We start from the raw sequence: 20,116 nt of genomic DNA, 5'->3' as shown, positions 1-20,116 counted from the left end.
TTCCAATGTGATCAAGAACAGTGGATATTCCAAGAGAAGTGTGACAATGGAAGATTATATGTACAATGATATTGTTCACAGGTACTTGTGGAAAGCTGATGGCTCTAAAGGGAAAGAGGTGCACAACCAACAATCCGATGTGAGAGTATGGATTTGAGCTGTAAATTGGGTTAAACAATGCCATGAGTTTTGGGGTCTTTGGAGGGATGGAGGAATTATCAAAGGAGAAACAGCTTGAGTAAGAGGGAGAGTAAGAAGAGACTCACCATGGAAGGATGTATTTGTAATGGGGAAAAACAAGTGGATAGCAAAAATGACATTGGAAGGGATAGTGAAGGAGAAGGATGCAGCAAAGATGGCAATAATAATGGTGAGGATAGGAAATAAGAAAGGAAATCCTGCAGTGTCTTGTTTTGATGTCTTGGGTGAAAGCAGACCCATGCGTAAAGTCATTTGCTTGATCTGGAATTCCTGGGAAAAATGTCTACTACATGACATTGTCTGTTTCTGGGTGATCTTAGTAGAGTCTTAGTTTAAGATCTCCAGCTAGAGCACTTTTTCACTTTAGGTAGTTCTTGTACCTTTTCACTTAGGAGATGTGAATCCAGAGTTGGACCTCCTGAAATTTGGCCTTGTGTTAGTGGTATGGAGGACTGTATAGGGACCCTTCCAACAGAGTTCAAGTTTAGTTTTTTTGGTGTTGTCATTTAAAGGGACCTAAATTTCATGCTTTTAACTTTAGCAGTTTAATTGGAAGTACTAGAGGAGATCTTATCCTGTTGGTTGTAATGTGATTGTGTAGAAAACATATCTTTTATCTGTATATATGTTAACTCTCCTATCCTTGGTTAAAGTGCTGGCTTTTGTAAGAGCCATACATTCTCCTATATGATCTGAATTTTCATGGAGTAGAGGCTCATATTCTATGGGGTTTTGAAAATCTGTCATGGCATATCTTGTCTGAGAGCCTCCGTCTGAGGTTCAGCAGAAGAAACAATCAGCAAAGAGAGGGAGATCTTCATCTACAATAGAACCTTCATCAAGATCAGGATAGGAAAGTGTTAGAGTTTGTGTGGCTTCAGTGGACTTTTGGTTGTCCTTCAGTGGGGGAGGAAGAAACATAGCTAAATTAAGATTTTGGCAACAGTGGATAGTAACCTGAGAAAGAGAAAGCAAAATAATTTAGTAAGAGCTAAAACAAGAGAGAGAAAAATATTGGGTGCTTTCAGTTAGGGGAAGGGTTTGGACAGAATGGAGTATGTAAGTATTCAAGACATGAAGCAGTGTAAGAACAGGCATACCTTGAACCAATTTTGTTATTTCTGCAGCATCTCATAAGCAGGGGGAGGGCTTGATCTATAGTGCCTAGAGTGAAGTTAAAATATTCAGTGGACATTTAGTTCCCCTTATGTTTCTGAGGTAAGGGGCTTAAAGCATGTTCTCTCTCATGAATGAATAGAGAGGAGGGCAAGGAATAAGTTGGGAGCTTCAAGCTGGGGGCAGATGAAAGGGACGTTTTTAAGGATTTGATTGTTTTTGTAAAGGATGCATCCCAGTTTAGGGATTCAAATACCATTTCCTTAGTCATACTATAGAGGGGATGTTATAGTAGAGAAATTATGAGTACATACCCTATAATAGCCAATCAATCCCAGAAAATTTTGAAATTGTTTCTTCATTTCAGGTAAAGGGAAATTAAGGATGATTTTGATGCACTCTAAGGACCAAATTTTTCCCTCAGGGGATGTCATTACCTAGATAATGAATCCCAGGATAACAAAGCTGTATTTTGTTTTTGGAAACCGTATATCCCTTTAAAGTCAGAACTTCTAATAGATATTGAGTATCTGTCAGTGAGTTATCAAATATACTGGAGCAAAGAAAGAGGTCATCTACATATTGAATGAGAGTTGAGTTAAAAAAAATTCTTTAAGTTTGCATTTACTGTCTAGGGAAAAGAGGTGGAGGCTTCTCTAAACCCCAGAAACTTATAAGTCAAAATGTAGTGTTGACTGAGTTCTGGCAGTGGTGGTGGCAGTGGCTGCTGGGGTGAACGTCATCCCTGGTGTGTTCCCCTCAGAGGGGCTCCATGGAGGGGGCACAGCTGCAGTCCTGAAAGCTCGCATCTACTCCTAGACAGTGACCAGGGTAGTGGCAGCACGAGTGTAGGCTGGGGTGGCCTGCAGCCACGTGGCTGGCCTGCTGACCTGGATTTGAAGACTGCATTGTCCTACCTCCAGTACCAGCAGTTTCTCTGTTCTGTGATCAGTGTGATTCACAGGAACCTCTTAAGTAGAAAACAAAATGATCCAGGGGCGTGGAAGATATGACTTTTATATTGGTGTTGGATTTGCTATGAGCGTCAGTGTTTTCAATGGAGGGAGTTTCATTTTGGAAAAAAAAACAACAATAACTGTAACTTGCCAGGAAAAGGCTCCCTGAGAGCAGTGGGAGCTGGTGGTGGCCAACTTCGCTGCATATGCATTTGCTCCAGCCACATTAGTGACTCCCTTGAAAGCTCTCAGTGTCTTTGTGAGTGCCATTCTTCTTTCTTCATACTTTCTAAATGAAAAGACTTAATCTTCATGAGAAAATTGGGTATTTGTTAAACATTCTAGACTCTACAGTTGTGGTCATTCATACTCCAAAAGAAGAGGAGATAGAGATGTTAAAGAAAGGTCTCACAAACTAGGTAATCCAGGTTTTATGGTCTTTGCAACACTTGTGGTCATTGTGTCCTTGATATTAATTTGTGGTGGGACTTCATCATAGACAGACAAATGTTCTTGTGTATATGACAATCTACTCTATGACTGGAGCATTTTCAATCTCCTGTATAAAAGGACTGGGCATCACTATTAAACTGTTTGCTACAAAGCCTGTGCTGTGATACCCCTTGACCTGGATTCTGCTGCTGAGCCTGATAGTATGTGTGAGCATGCAGATTAATTATATGAATAGGGCCTTGGACATATTCAACACTTTCATTGTGACACCAATATATTAAATATTCTTCACAATATCAGTTTTAATTTGTTCAGCTCTTCATTTTAAGGATGACAGGATATGCCTGTTGATGATCTCATCAGTACTTTCAGTGGCTTCCTTGCCATCATTGTGGGGATATTTTTATTGCAAACTTTTAAAGATATCAGTTTTAGATGAGCAAGTCCACCATTGTCTTTTCAAAAAGACGAGGAAGCTCTGAATGGAAATCTCTCTAATATGCATGAAATTCTTAATATAATGGAGAAAGTCTAACTTGTGGAATTGAACAACATACTGGTAAAAATATCTGCCAAAGAAATTGCTCTAAAAGTTTAGTCTATAGTTCTTTCATAAATTGAATTTGAATATCAGAATGTGTCTGAAAAGGCAACATCTTCAAATAAGGTTTTCTGAAGACAATCTTTCTTTTATTATTTTAATTGTCTTTTTTTAAAAGATACATAGATCACAAATAATGTTACATTAAAAAATATAAGAGGTTCTCATATACCCCACACCCTTCTCCACCCCACTCCTCCCACAGCAACAACCTCTTTCATCACTGTGGCACATTCATTGCATTTTGTGAATACATTTTGGAGCAATGCTGCACCACAGGGATTATAGTTTACATTGTAGTTTATACTCTCTCCCAGTCCATTCAATGGATTATAGCATGATATATAATGTCCTGCATCTGTCCCTGAAACACCATTCAGGGCAACTCCATGTCCCGAAAATTCTTCCACATCATACCTTTTCTTCCCTCTTCCTTCCCTCAGCAGCTACTGTAGCCACTGTCTCCACATCAAAGATATAATTTCTTCCATTGCTAGAGTCACTGTAGTTCTATAGTAGAATACCAGTGAGTCCACTCTAATCCATATTTTATTCCTCCATCTTGTGGACCCTGGGATGGTGATGTCTACTCCACCTCTAAATTGAGAGGGGACTTAGATCCCACATGGCTGATGGATGTGATTCTCCTGCTTGCAGTTGTAGGCACTCTCAGTTCCCTGGTATGGTGATTGACCATCTTCACCTCCCTGTTAGACAACCTGGGTAAGTCCAAAGAACCAGAGAGTAAGAGTTGCAACTGTGCTGAGGTACAGAGTCCAGTTGTCACATGGCCAGTCCAGAGACTGAAGACTCCTGAGTATACACCAACCACAGTGCCAACCACAGGTTCAGTAAAAGTGACAGAAGAAGTGTGTGTAAAAATATCATATCTGAGTCCAACTCTGTCACACTCAGGAGCACAAATTTCCAAAGTAGGGCCCACTGACAAGGCACTGAACTCCAGAGCCATCCACCATGACCATAGAACCTGTGCATCTCCGTAGCCCTCAGGAGCACCAGTATATGGTATTGTATGTACTTTGGGTTTCTCTGAGATCCTGCTGAGATGTGCATAAACGCGACCCTTTTGATAATCTCCCGACTCATTTTGAAATCTCTTAGCCATATAAAATCATTTCTCTTTACCATTTCCCCCTTTTTTTCAAGATCTTTTTCTAGTTGCATCACCAACTGGTGATTGGTAGTGCTCCCTTGGTGCCAGGGAGGCACATTCCTGGGAGTCATGACCCATGCTGGGTAGAAGGTAATACATTTACATGCTGAGTTTTGCTTAGAAAGTGACAACATTTGAGCTACTTGAATGCTCTCAGGAGGTAACACTTAGGCACCCTGCAATTCTAGGCCTAGTTGAAATTTCAGGCACACAGGCTCATAAACATAGTCATCAGTATCAAGGACTCATCATTGGATCATCCTTCTTAACTGGTCTTTGCCCTTGTACTTGAGGGATTGTTGCTGTTCCATTGGGGAATGTGACAGAGCTCCCCTTGCTAGAAACTCAGTATTCCATCGGTTGTAATTTGTAACTCTAGCTACTATGACAATAACCAACGAATATCTGAACATTTTTATATACCCTATATGCATGGCCTAGAGAACTCCCTCCCACACATACATGCCCCATCAATAGCATCCCACACCAGTGTTCCTCCCCTACCATAGTTTAACCCCTCGGTGGTCCAAAACTTCTTCAAAAATGAAGCCTAATATATTGTCAAATTCAATTAGCAGGAAAATGAAATTGTGATGATGGATTTAAAGATTAGAAATAGGATACACACTAGTTTAGAAAAACTAAAATAAAGTAAAACATAAATTGGGGTATTAAAAAATGATAAATATTATAAAATTTGTTTTTGACATTTTGCCTTTCATCATTGTAATAGGTGTTGCCCTGTGTGTACAGTGGCAGGGCAATTTTGAAAACAATCTTTTTATTTTTAAATATATGCGTTTTATTCTCTTATTTTTTTTGGAGTTACCCGTGCCAGGCATTGAACCTGGGACCTTATATGTGAGAAGCCAGCAGCCTGTGCTCAACCACTGAGCTACACCAGCTTCCCCAAGTTGGTTTTCTCATTTGTTTGTTTGGGACCTCGTACATGGGAAGCAGGCACTCAGCCACTTGAGCTACGTCTGCTCAGTGGCAATCTTTTTAAAGATTTCAATAATTGGGACTGAGAAATTACTTTTCTTACCTTTAAACATAGGTAGCTCACTAAAATGACCTCAGTATGTGGCTGATTTATATTTCTGTTAACACTGTATTATTTTAGAGGTATTTTAAAATTTTCATCTTTTACCCAAAACTAATGCACTAATGACAATTTTAAGTCTATGAAAACACTTTGTTTTTTTCATTGGTGACAAAAGTCTGATACATACATTTGTTATCTTCTCTGCCAATATCTGGCCATTTTAAAAGTTTGCCATTTAAAAAAGAGCAAAACTATCTGACTACGCTGTGCTGTGGTTTACCTTGCCTAAAATGCCTCCTGTCTGATGAATTATTTTTTATTTTGAACCATTATTTTAAGTGATTCTTAAGTTACTAAACAAGGGAAAATTCAAGAACCAAAAAATATTAAGACATCACCTTGAAGAAATATTTTTCAGGTCGTGACTTAGTTAACACATGTAAAATTTCACATGTACATCTGATGGACTTCTTAGGCAGCAGTTCTTTTTAAACCACTTGTGTCTTGCCTCTTTTGGGACTAGGCTCTCTTCTGGAGTCTGCCAATTTTATTCTTCAGTTACTCCAATCTTGTGATGCTAGAAACTTGATTATTTTACATCAGCTTTCATACTTTTCAATATATTTTCTTAAAGAGTCATTATCATTTAGACCTTTTAATAACACTAAGAAACAAAATACAGTCAGAAAACTAAGGTTATTTCTTAAATATAACTCATGTCATAAAAAAGACAAGTTGATACAGTTTTCAAAATATAATATTGATTTCCCCAGGTTAAGTAAGTAGGTGTTGGAAGTGAAAGCGGGGTAGGCCATAAGGAAGACTGAAACTTAAGTCAACAACAATGAAGCAAGTAGTTTCAGAGTATAGAAGCAAGGATGGTATTAGGGTTGGGACTAAAAGGAATCTAAGCTTTACTATTTAGTTTATGACTCACACATATTGGACTAATCAATATCCTTTCCCATTAATCTTTTTCACAGGGAGAAAAGAGTGTTACAGTATCTGTAAGTAGGAACTTCTAGCTGTGGTGCACTATAGAGTCCAAAAAAATACAGAAAGGAGTTTAGAAGGTGAAAATGATGTGCAAAGTTGTCTAAGTCCACTGCCTTGATGTTTTGGGTACCCTTAGGGATTATAGTGGGTAATTGTGAGGTGTTGAGATAGAGTAGGTAGCAAGGTGGCTAGCACAAAGATGATGGGGTACTCTTTGCCTGGAATTATTTTACCCAGTGTGTTTATGCCCAGGTCCCTCAGAGGGGAGTTATTGATACATTGAAGTTTGTTGGATTATTTGTCTTTTTGGACAAATGTTAGCCTCAATACCACATGTCCTGGTTTACAGGAAGTTCTAGGGAGATAGAAGGAGGCTTGAAGTTCTTGGGACTATTTCCCTTGAGTTGTTTCATTTGGGGGTCCATGTGGTTCTGTTTTAGTTTTTGTTTTATCAGCCTGTGCATCTTCATGGTGTTGTACCACAGGATGGATTTCAGAGAGAGGACCATTTTGCCAGTTATTATGGTGAAATGGAATACTCTCAATTCAACACGTTAACAAAACTGGCAAAGAAAGCAGATATCATGTGATCATCTATGTTTAGACCTGAATAATGCTGCCAGATATATTCTAAGTGATAAATGCAGTTTAGAAACTTTGACACATCATTGTCTGTATTCTCAAATCTTTGACCAATCAGGTTTAAATTGAAAGCCATGAGAATAGAATATAAAAGGTTTTCTCTGATATCCTTAGGTCTATGATAGGCTCTATGTATATTTTGATTTAATTTTCTGGCTTCATTAAGTTTCATTCATTTGATCTTCTCAAACCATAGAGAAGTTGATCTAATTGGTAAAGATCCAGAAGTCCTGGAGAGTATACCCATATACTTGTATAAATTGTATAGAGAATTCTGCTCTGTTCTTTCTTGAAACAGGGTTTAAACAAGGTTAAAAAATAACTTGCCAAGGGTGGAGGCAATTGAGGTACTGCAGTTTCCTGTACTTGGACCCTGAGTACTGGAAGAGCAGGACCAAAGTCTTAAATAACTTTGGGAAACCAGGGGGTTGGCAAAGTAGGGTTAGCATTGGAGAGAGATGGGTAAATAAAGAAGAGTCAGAATTTGGGGTGATGGTGACAGAAATGGTTTTGGAGGAGCTGAGGGATATTGAGAGGGAAAGGTGGAAGGTTATAAGTGACTTTGAAGTTGGAGTGGATGAAGGAAAACCATTTGAGGGGAACAGATGATCCTTGAGAAATGGAATAGCCATAGATAGGGTAGACTGAGTGTTTTAGTTTCCTGGGCTGCTGAAGCATATACCATGAATTGGACTCAGTTCAACAATGAGAATTTTTTTAGCTCACTGGTTTTGAGGTTAAGATATAGAAGTTCAAATCGAGGCAATGTCAAGGTGATGCTTTCTACCTGAAGAATGTGATGTTCTGGGGCTGGCTGTTGGTGATCCATGGTCCTTAGCTTGCTACATGGAAAGGCACATGGTGGCATCTCCTAGTCTCTTCCATATTCCATTGATATTAAGCTTCTGGTTTCTCCTTCTGTGGTTTTCTCTCTATTTTCTGAACTTCATTCTCTTATAAAGGATTCCAGGAATAAGTTTAAGACCCATCCTAATTGATGTGGACCACATCTTATCTGAAGTAACCTCATCAAAAGGCCCTACTTACAATGGGTCCACACCCTCAGGAAAGATTAAGTTTAAGAATGGGTTTTTCTGGGATCCATGTAGTTCTAAACCACTACACTGAGATTACTAAATAACCAGATGTTAAACTTGGACTGACAAAGTCAGTTTTCAGCTTCCTCATACCAAGAAAAAGAAACAGACCATTTTTACAGGCAGTCTTGGGTCTACAAGATTCAAGGGCCTCCAAGAGATGAACCAGTATAAGATGATCCCAAGCATCCCAGAAAAGCCATTGTAGTTCCAAATTATCCTTAAAGGAATTGTGCCATTTTTGATCAATTTAACAAACCAAAGTAGTGCTGTAATGGCAGAGCATATAGTCTGCAGAAGAGTAAGGAGAGTACCCAGTAGAATGAGAATGACCAAGGGATTATAAGCCAATTAGACTAAAGAAAGGACCTTAGAGAAAGTAGGAAATAGTCCCATTCAGTTATTTCCTCATGCAATCCTTACCTGAGGAGCCAAAGAATTTCCTTTGCATAGTCCTTACCAGGGGAACTGAGGACAAGGAGAAGAGGTTTCATAGAAGGTCCAAAGAAAATTCTCTTTACCCAAATGAATCAAAATACTCCTTATGGTGCTTCAACAGACAAGATATCTGGAGCAGTTGTTTGAGAGTTGAACTCATGGAATGATTCCAAAATCGCTGGAAAGGAGAGGTGTTCAAAGAACTCAGAAGGTGCTGCTACCTGGGTGGGGATGATGGAGATCCATAGATAAATTTAATCTCATTCCGAGTTGTGATACCAGAAACTATCAAATATAAAACAAATCTGTCAAATTAAAACACTAAGTAAGGAGAGACTCTATTTGAAAGGATTATTTCAAAAGGGGAAGAAGGCTATTTTAAAAGGGAGAATGTTTTGACCAGAAGATCTGCAAGTGTCTCAAAGTTTAGGCAGGAAAGGACTTTTCTGTAATAAGGAAGAGTCAGGAAAGCTAGAAAGGACTGGGATGAAAGGATTGAGTGATTGGACAATAAATCATATAATTTTGTACCCTGAGGCTAGCCCATTCTTGGAAGGGGCCTTTAAGGAGGGTTGTATGCTGGCTCAGACTAAGGTAGGATCCGAATTCACGGGAATGGGGAAAGGTGAGAAGCTTAACTAAAGTTCGAGGGGTCACGCTTACACACGTCTCAGCAGGATCCCAGAGACAACCAATGTACATACAACACCAAGTACTGGTGCTCCTGAGGGTTATGGAGACACACAGGTTCTACGGTCATGGCACATGGCTCTGGAATTCAGTGCCTTGCCAGTGGGCCTTACTTTTGAATTTGTGCTTCTGAGTGTGATGGAGTTGGACTCGGACATGACCTTTCTACACATGCCTCTTCTGTCACTTTTACTGAACCTGTCGGTTGGCGCTGGGGTTCGTGTATACTCAGGAGACTTGAATTTCTGGACTGTCCATGTGCCAGCTGGGCCCTGAGCCTTAGCAGAGTTGGTTCTCAAGCATTTTGTTCCAGTAGATCAGTGGGGATGTAAAACAGTTTAGCTAATAGTTTATGAGTCAAATAATAAGAATGTAGAGGGTCTTTGTCTGGCCTGGTCATAGGTAAAGAAGGGGGGCATCTATGAATCTTATGTAAGAAAGGGTGTTTCCAGCAAGCTGTTTCTCAGAACACAAAGGATAATGGGATTTCTTTAACCATGGCTGTTTTCTAAGATCCCAGGTCTCCAGTAGAGTTCCACATTGTCTGATGGGGTTTTCTGTTATTTTAGACTAAAAAGTGTCCTAAAGTATTTCAAGTGCTTTGCTCAAAGCTTTTGCCACAGCAAACTTGGCTGCCTTATAACTTGCTTCCTTGAGTTTTCTCAAAGGACAAACTACTAGTTTTATGATACTTCCCAGTAGGTATTCTCCTTGTAGCTGGGAGGTAGAAGAAGAGCAAAATCACTGTTAAAATTTTTAAAAAAATTAACTCATATGTCTACTTCATCATAGCAAAAAGGAGAAACAAACAAACAAAATGATCTGAAATTTACCTTAAGGCCTTACACACAGGCCATACGGGGCTATGGAATAAAGGATCTCACAGAGCATTTTGGCTTTCTTTTTTTTTTTTTTTTTTTTTTTTTTTTTTTTAATTTTTTTATTTTTTATTGAATTTGTAATAATATTACATTAAAAATATATATGTGAGGTCCCATTCAACCCCACCCCCCCACCCCCCCTCTCCCCCCCCCCAACAACACTCGTTCCCATCATCATGACACATCCATTGGATTTGGTAAGTACATCTTTGGGCACCTCTGCACCTCATATACATTGGTTCACATCATGGCCCATACTCTCCTCTATTCCATCATGTAGGCCCTGTGAGGATTTACAATGTCCGGTGATTACCTCTGAAGCACCATCCAGGGCAGCTCCATGTCCCGAAGACGCCTCCACCTCTCATCTCTTCCTGCCTTTCCCCATACCCTTTGTCCATTATGTCCACTTTTCCCAATCCAATGCCACCTCTTCTATGTGGACACTGGATTGGTTGTGTCCATTGCACCTTTATGTCAAGAGGAGGCTCAGATTCCACCTGGATGCTGGATGCAATCCTCCCATTTTCAGTTGTAATCACTCTAGGCTCCATGGTGTGGTGGTTGTCCTTCTTCACCTCCATCTTAGCTGAGTGTGGTAAGTCCAATAAATCAGATTGTAGGTGCTGGAGTCTGTTGAGGCTCAGGATCTGGCTATCACATTGTCAGTCCAGAGATTCAAATCCCCTAAATATATCTTAAACCCCAACATTAACTGCACCTCCAGCACATTAGCATGAAAGTCTTATGAAGGGAGATCCCATCTGAGTCCAGATTCATCACACATAAACACCATTTCCAAAGAGGGGCCATCTGCCCTGGTAGTTAACCCCATCGGCCATGACCATAACTCCCATGGGTCTCTTTAGCCCTCAAAGGAACCAATATCTGGGGGTTGTATCTGCTTTATCTGTCTCTCTGACTCTGCTCAGTTGTGCATGAGGGCAAACCTTCTGCCAGCCTCCAGACTCTTTTTTAGAAACTCGTAGCCATATAAACTCATTTCTCCTTTCCATTTCCCCCTTACTTTAGGTCAAACAGCATTTTAAAGTCATGGTATTTTATGTAGACATGGATATTCTGCTGATCCGCATTGAACCTTCCATATAAGGTCATTTTCCAGTTGCATCATCAGTTGGTAGTTGATAGTGGTCCCTCGTTGCCAGGGAGGCTCATCCCCGGGTGTCATGTCCCACGCTGGGGGGAAGGCATTGCATTTACATGCTGAGTTTGGCTTCGAGACTGGCCACATTTGAGTAACATGAAGGCTGACAGAAGGGAATTCCCAGGCACAAAGTTGCTCTAGGCCTTGTTATTATTTTGGGTTTATCAGCTCACAAGCATAGTCATTAGTATCAGGGGCTCACTGTTGAACCCTCACTCCCTCCCGGTCCCCACCACTGTACCTGGGAGACTGTCGCTGCTCCCCTAGGGACCACGACAGAGCACCACTGGCCGGGAACCCAGTACCCCCCCTACTGTGGTTTTTAATTGTTGCCACTATGAGTATATCCAAACATTACCATGCACCCTGGACATATGTTCTGTACAGCTCCCTGTCAGTCATATATCATCTGTCATTGGTATCCCATACCAGTATCCCTCCATTGCCATTGTTGAAACACTCTGTGATCCAGAACTCCCCGAAATTTGAAGCCCAATATAATGTCATGGTCCCTTACTAGGGAATGGCATATAGCGATGAGTTTAAAGGATAGATAAAGAACTTGGATAAAGTTAGATAAAGAACTTAGATAAAGAATGTTGACTTGAAAAAATTCCACATCCTATTTCCCCCCCCCCCCCTAATTATTCAGCTTTTCTTCACAGGAGTCCTAGACCACAGCAATGTATATATATAATATACAGCACTCCCACACATCCACCAGAAAACATTTTCCCTTCCACAGTGATACTCTTACGCCCTATTCATATCATATTTACTTAAAGTGATGTACAGAGTCTGAGACATTAGCTTTCTAACAAGGTGACATCTGTATTTACATTATGGTGCATACTTTAGGATACACAGTTCTTTACATTTTTAGTTATCCTATGTTTTACATTATGGTTTACATTATCAGTCTGTCATCTCCTATATGTTATGGTGTAATATTACATGTTTTATATCCATCCTTGTGTACTCTCAAGAAACTCCTCTCTTACCCCCCATTTACTTTGGTTCCACACATTTAACGTCCATTTTCCCTTCCACCTTAGTGCCCTCAGTGATAGCCAACCTCCGTTTCCTGAGGAGCCACTTCCAGAGATAGATGGAATAGTGTTCAGGGCCTAACTTGCTCAACTGCCCCAATGCCCTGGGAGCCACCCTTTCTCTCGAGGGATACAGTTCCCTCTATTGGATGGCATTAGTCCTCCCCAGGATGTGGGTCCACCCCCACTCTCACTACTTGGGTTTCTACCCCATGGTGTCACCCACTCTGGCAGAATGAGCATTTAGACATTCCCCAGGAGCCCGTCCTGCATCAGACCCTCCCCTCCGAGCATTCTAAACAGGTAACCCTCTTTATTATATTTTGATATGATTTTCTCGGCATTTTACTCTCCACCAACACCTGACCCTCTCCTGGTTCGTATGCTACCCCTCCCTCCCCCCACTTTTGGGCAACGTTACCCACCCGTCCCTCCCCAGCCACCCTCAAACCCGCAAAGCCCCAAGCAAAGGCAACCCCTTGCCCCCCTTTTATCTCTTCTTTGTGTTCATACTTACCACCATCTCGTCTTAAATTCCACCCCTGCAGACATCGGCTCATATCCTTCCTCCACCCTCCGATTTCCTGCAAGCCTATCGTTCAGTCTCTTGCTATCTAGGGCAGCTTGTTTATTTCATATCATTGAGGTCATGTAGTATTTGTCCTTCAATGTCTGGGTTGCTTCACTCAACATAAGGTTCTCAAGATTCATCCATGTTATCACATGTGTTTGTAGTGTGTTTGTTCTTACAGCCGAGTAGTATTCCATTGTGTGTATATACCACATTTTATTGATCCACTCGTCTGTTGATGGGCATTTGGGTTGATTCCAACTTTTGGCAATAGTGAACAATGCTGCTATGAACATTGGTGTACATATATTGGTTTGTGTTCTTGTTTTCAGTTCTGCTGGGTATATTCCCAGCAGTGGTATTGCTGGGTCATATGGCAAATCTATGGCTAGTTGTTTGAGAAACCGCCATACTGTTCTCCAGAATGGTTGGATCCTTCTGCATTCCCACCAGCAGTGGATGAGTGTTCCCCTTCCTTCACATCCTCTCCAACACTTGTATTCTTCTGTTTTTTTCATAGCTGCCAATCTTATGGGTGTAAGATGGTATCTCATTGTGGTTTTGATTTGCATTTCCCTGATAGCTAGAGATTTGGAGCATTTTTTCATGTGCTTTCTTGCCATTCGTATTTCTTCTTCGGAGAAGTGTCTGTTTAAGTCTTTTTCCCATTTTTTAAATGGATTGTTTATCTTTTTATTTTCAAGATGTAGGAGTTCTTTATATATGCAAGTTATAAGTTTCTTATCAGATATATGATTGCCAAATATTTTCTCCCACTGTGTGGGCTCCCTTTTTACTTTCTTGACAAACTCCTTTGAGGTGCAGAAGGCTTTAATTTTGAGGAAGTCCCATTTATCTATTAGTTCTTTTGCTGCTCATGCTTTTGGTGAGATATTCATAAATCCATTACCTATTACAAGGTCCTGTAGATGTTTCCCTACACTGCTTTCTAAGGTTTTTATGGTCTTGGCTCTTATATTTAGGTCTTTGATCCATCTTGAGTTGATCTTTGTATAAGGTGTGAGATGGTAATCCTCTTTCATTCTTCTACATATGGCTATCCAGTTCTCCAGACACCATTTGTTGAATAGGCCACTCTCTCCCAGTTGAGAGGGTTTGGTGGCTTTATCGAATATTATGTGGTTGTATATGTGAGGTTCTATATCAGAGCTTTCAATTCGATTCCATTGGTCTATATGTCTCTCCTTATGCCAATACCATGCTGTTTTCACCACCGTAGCTTTATAGTATGTTTTGAAGTCAGGTAGTGTGATTCCTCCAATTTCGTTTTTCTTTTTCAGTATGTCTTTGGCTATTCGGGGTCTCTTTCCTTTCCAAATAAATTTCATAGTTAGTTTTTCTAGTTCCTTAAAGAAGGCTGCATTGATTTTTATTGGGATTGCATTGAATGTGTAGATCAATTTTGGTAGGATAGACATCTTAATAATGTTCAGTCTTCCTATCCATGAACAAGGAATAGTCTTCCATTTATTTAGGTCTTCTTTGATTTCCTTGAACAATCTTGTATAGTTCTCAGTGTATAAGTTCTTTACCTCTTTAGTTAAATTTATTCTTAAGTATTTGATTTTTTTATTTACTATTGTGAATGGTATTTGTTTCTTGATTTCCTCCTGATCTTGCTCATTATTGGTGTACAGAAATGCTACTGATTTTTGCGCATTGATCTTATAACCTGCGACTTTACTAAACTCATTTATGAGTTCTAGAATCTTCGTTGTAGATCTCTCAGGGTTTTCTATGTATAGGATCATGTCATCTGCAAATAATGAAATTTTGACTTCTTCCTTTCCAATTTGAATGCCTTTTATTTTTGGTTCTTGCCTCAGTGCTCGAGCAAGTACTTCTAAGACAATGTTAAATAGGAGCGGCGACAGTGGGCATCCTTGTCTTGTTCCTGAGTTTAGAGGGAAGGAGTCTAGGATTTCTCCATTGTAAACAATATTGGCTTTAGGTTTTTCATATATACTCTTTATCATGTTCAAAAAATTTCCTTGTATTCCAATCATTTGGAGTGTTTTTATCAAGAAAGGGTGCTGTATTTTGTCAAATGCTTTTTCTGCATCAATAGATATAATCATGTGATTTTTTTCCTTCAATCTGTTTATATGGTGTATTACGTTGATTGATTTTCTTATGTTGAACCATCCTTGCATACCTGGGATGAATCCCACTTGGTCGTGGTGTATAATTCGTTTAATGTGTTGTTGAATACGATTAGCAAGTATTTTGTTAAGTATTTTTGCGTCTAGGTTCATTAGAGAAATTGGTCTGTAATTTTCCTTTCTTGTGATGTCTTTGTTTGGCTTTGGTACTAGGGTAATGTTGGCATCATAGAAGGAGTTGGGTAATGTTCTTTCTGTTTCGATGGTTTGGAATAGTTTCAGCAGGATTGGTGTCAGTTCTTTCCGGAATGTTTTATAGAATTCACCTGTGAAGCCATCTGGCCCTGGGCTCTTCTTAGTTGGGAGATTTTTAATAACTGATTCTATCTCTCTGCTTGTGATTGGTTTGTTAAGATCATCAATTTCTTCTTTTGTCAATATGGGCTGTTTATGTGTTTCTAGGAATTTGTCCATTTCCTCTAGATTGTCATTTTTGTTGGAATATAGTTTTTCAAAATATCCTCTTATGATAGTCTTTATTTCTGTGGGGTCAGTGGTGATATCGCCTTTCTCATTTCTTATTTTGTGAATTTGCATCTTCTCTCTTTTTTTCTTTGTTAGTGTTGCTAAAGGTTTGTCAATTTTGTTAATCTTCTCAAAAAACCAGCTCTTGGTCTTGTTTATCTGTTCAAGTGCTTTCTTATTTTCTATTTCATTTAGTTCTGCTCTTATCTTTGTTATTTCCTTCCTTCTTCTTCCTGTTGGGTTACTTTGTTGTTGTTTTTCTAATTCCTTCAAATGTGCAGTTAGTTCTTCAATTTTTGCTCTTTCTTCTTTTTTGATATATGAATTTATGGCTATAAACTTCCCTCTCAGTACTGCTTTTGCTGCATCCCATAAATTTTGGTATGTTGTGTTATCATTATCATTTGTTTCAAGGTAGTCATTGATTTCTTTTGAGATTTCCTCTTTGACCCACTGTTTTTCTAAGAGTGTGTTGTTTAATTTCCAAATCGTGGTGTGAAATCTGGGCTTCTTTCCCTTGCAAATCTCCAGCTTGACTCCACTGTGGTCAGAGATAATGTTTTGTATGATTTCAATCTTTCTGAATTCGTTCAGCCTTTCTTTGTGGCCTAGCATATGATCTATCTTGGAGAATGATCCATGTGCGCTTGAGAAAAATGTATATCCTGCTGTGTTTGGGTGTAGCGATCTATATATGTCTATTAGATCGAGCTCCTCTAATATACTATTCAGATGTTTTGTGTCTTTGGTGATTCTCTTTTGAGATGTTCTGTCCAGAATTGATAGTGGTGTATTAAAATCCCCCACTATAATTGTAGATGTATCTATTCTTTCACTTAGTTTTTCCAGCGTTTGCCTGACGTATTTAGAGGCACCCTTGTTAGGGGCATAGATATTTATGATTGTTCGATCTTCTTGACAGATTTTCCCTTTGACTAAAATGTAGTATCCTTCTTTGTCTCTCACAATTGTTTCACATTTAAAGTCTATTTTGTCTGATATTAATATAGCTACTCCTGCCTTTTTTTGGTTATTGTTAGCTTGTATGATTGTTTTCCAGCCTTTCACTTTCAATCTCCATGCGTCTCTGGGTCTAAGATGTGTCTCTTGTAGACAGCATATGGATGGGTCATATTTCCTTATCCAGTGTCCCAGTCTGAATCTTTTGATAGGTGAGTTTAATCCATTGACATTCAGTGTTATTACTATCAAGGAATTATTTGTGTTAGCCATATTTTGATTGGATTTGTGTTTGTCATATTTTGTTTGTATATTTTTTTTTGTCTTTTTTGTTGTTGTTTTTGGTCTTATACTCTCCTCCAACTTTGCCTTTCCTGTTTTTTCCTTTCTTCCTGCAGAACTCCCTTTAGAATTTCTTGAAGGGGAGGTTTCTTGTTGGTATACTCTTTCAGTTTCTGTTTGTCTGCGAATATTTTGAACTCTCCATCATGTTTGAATGCTAGTTTAGCTGGATAGAGTATTCTTGGTTGGAAATTTTTTTCCTTTAGTACCTTGACTATATCATACCACTGTCTTCTTGCCTCCATGGTTTCAGAAGAAAAATCAGCACTTAATCTAATTGAGCTTCCCTTGTATGTGATGGTTTTCTTTTCTCTTGCTGCTTTTAGGATCTTCTCTTTGTCTTGAGCATTGGATAATTTGACAAGTATATGTCTTGGGGTGGGCCTGTTGGGGTTTATGAGTTGTGGAGTGCGCTGTGCTTCTTGGATATGTACATCTGTCTCTTTCAGTAGATTTGGGAAGTTTTCAGTCATTATTTCCTGCAACACTCTTTCTGACCCCTTTCCCTTCTCTTCACCTTCTGGAATGCCTATAATACGTATGTTTGAGCGTTTTGCATTGTCATTCAGGTCCCTAAATCCTAATTGGATTTTTTCTATCTTCTTATTGACCCCTTCTACTATCTGTTTGATTTCTGATGTACTGTCTTCCACATCACTAATTCTCTGCTCTGTCTCTTCTAGTCTGCTGATATTTGCTGCAAGTGTATTTTTGATTTCTTGAACTGTGGTGTTCATTCCCATCATATCTGTTATGTTTTTGCGTATGTCTGCAATTTCCCCTCCAAGTGATGTCTTCATGTTGTTAACCTCTTTCATTACTGCATCAATTTTGTCGGTGATAAATGTTCTGAGATCTTTCATTGCTTGTGCCAAGTTTTGCTCCCCTTCGTGATTATTGGTTTGTTGATTGGATTCAGCCATGTTTTCCTGATTATTGGTTTGGTTCGTAGATTTTTGTTGCTTTCTGGTCATCTCTTTATTTTGACGAATTTAATCAGTTCCTTAGCTTCTTTGTCTGCTCTTGGAGGTTAATTAGTTGTTATTTTTGCACAGGTGTTATATCTTCTCTTTGTCACTTTTATCTTCTTATTCTAGTTACTTGTTGTTGGTTAAGTTCACTTTAGAGGAAAGTATTAGTGTTGGGGAAAGGCAATTGTGTAAGCAAGGGAAAAGTGTAAAGTTGTATTGGTGATGTATGTTAATAAAGCAGGAATATGAGATCTGGAAGGATGGAGGTTAGATTCATGTAGATTGTATAGAGTTATAGCTGTAGGTAGAGTACCTTTTATGAAGTTGATGACTGAATTTGGGAGGAATATGGTATGAACTACACAGCTATTGTTTTCATGAGAGAGGGAAAAAGAAAAGAAAGGTAATAGTTTCAAGAGTGGATAATAGACAGAAAACAGAACAAAGGTATTAGAAATTAAGAGTTAGACACTTTGTGGATCAAAGAACGGGAGGTGGGGGGTGGAATATAGGAGAGACAGTAGATGATAGTGGATATCAAGATGCAGGGGAAGGGGGATAGTGTAGGTAGCCTAAATCAGTTCACACAGAAATGAGGCAGTGGAGGATGGGAAAACCCAGCAAATGTGAGGTGTTCCCTGTAGCACCTATTGTATACTTGAATTAAAGTAAAAATAAGTGGAAGATGAGGGACAAGAGGGAAAGAGAAAACCGAAAAAAAACAAAAAAAAAAAAACAAACTAATTATAATAGAGAAAAAAGAAAGGCAAGAAGAAATGAAGAAAGAAAAAGAGGATGGGCAAACGGTGGGGAACGGATAGGGAGAAGAGAGATACAGGTACACACGTGTCACAATTGCAACACTATCTAAAACAACAACTTCCCCCCGCTTTGCCCTAAAACCCCCCCGTCTGTCTGCCCAAATGGGTCTGCAAGCACCTCCCTTCCCACAAACCCCCAATAGGCCGCCCAGGGCCCACGAACTCCCCAGTACTGCAGATGCTCAAAAAAAAAAAAAAAAAAAAAAAAAAAAATTTAAGTAAAATTAAAAAAACAAAGAAAAAAAAAAAAAAAAAACAAAAAAAAACAGAAACCCCTCCGCAGGCCCGGCTCCGCCCGCCGCGGAGGCTTGGACCGGCTCTGCCCGGCTCCTCACGCCTCCTTGGCCTGGCCTGGCTCCGCCCAGCTCCGCTCGCTACAGCGGCCCAGCCGGCTCCGGCATCCACCTCCCGCCACTGCGGCCTGGACCGGCCCTGCCCGGCTCCTTACCCGCCGCGGCCTGACCCAGGCCCGCCCGGCTCCAAACGCTACCGCGGCCCGCAGCCGGGGCCTGAACCGGCCCCGCCCGGCTCCAAGCGCTACCGCGGCCCGCAGCCGGGGCCTGCACCGGCCCCGCCCGGCTCCAAGCGCTACCGCTGCCCGCAGCCCGGGCCTGCACCGGCCCCGCCCGGCTCCAAGCGCTACCGCGGCCCGCAGCCGGGGCCTGCACCGGCCCCGCCCGGCTCCAAGCGCTACCGCGGCCCGCCGCCGGGGCCTGCACCGGCCCCGCCCGGCTCCAAGCGCTACCGCGGCCCGCCGCCGGGGCCTGCACCGGCCCCGCCCGGCTCCAAGCGCTACCGCGGGCCGCCGCCGGGGCCTGCACCGGCCCCGCCCGGCTCCAAGCGCTACCGCGGCCCGCCGCCGGGGCCTGCACCGGCCCCGCCCGGCTCCAAGCGCTACCGCGGCCCGCCGCCGGGGCCTGCACCGGCCCCGCCCGGCTCCAAGCGCTACCGCGGCCCGCCGCCGGGGCCTGCACCGGCCCCGCCCGGCTCCAAGCGCTACCGCGGCCCGCCGCCGGGGCCTGCACCGGCCCCTGCACCGGCCCCGCCCGGCTCCAAGCGCTACCGCGGCCCGCCGCCGGGGCCTGCACCGGCCCCGCCCGGCTCCAAGCGCTACCGCGGCCCGCAGCCGGGGCCTGCACCGGCCCCGCCCGGCTCCAAACGCTACCGCGGCCCGGCCCGGCCTGGCTCAGCCCCACCGAGCGGGGCTAGATGCCTCGTCTCCGCCTACCCAAGAAGGGAATCCTCTGCAGGTAGCTGGGATCTCCGTGTATATTTCACAGACGAATCCTCTCTGTTACC

At 41.4% G+C, this 20,116-nt stretch overlaps 1 long non-coding RNA gene and 1 pseudogene across 2 annotated transcripts in view; both read left to right on the top strand.

Annotated features, from left to right (window-relative positions):
* LOC139438085 (uncharacterized) overlaps positions 1-20,116 on the top strand; it is a 131,405-nt gene that overhangs the window by 66,871 nt on the left and 44,418 nt on the right. The window lies entirely within an intron of this gene.
* Positions 2,305-3,347, top strand: LOC101420189 (magnesium transporter NIPA2 pseudogene; annotated as a pseudogene).

Source organism: Dasypus novemcinctus, chromosome X, assembly GCF_030445035.2.
Source record: "Dasypus novemcinctus isolate mDasNov1 chromosome X, mDasNov1.1.hap2, whole genome shotgun sequence".
Lineage (NCBI taxonomy): Eukaryota > Metazoa > Chordata > Mammalia > Cingulata > Dasypodidae > Dasypus > Dasypus novemcinctus.
Note: the sequence above shows the minus strand (reverse complement) of the source record. Positions and strands in the feature narration are given on the sequence as shown.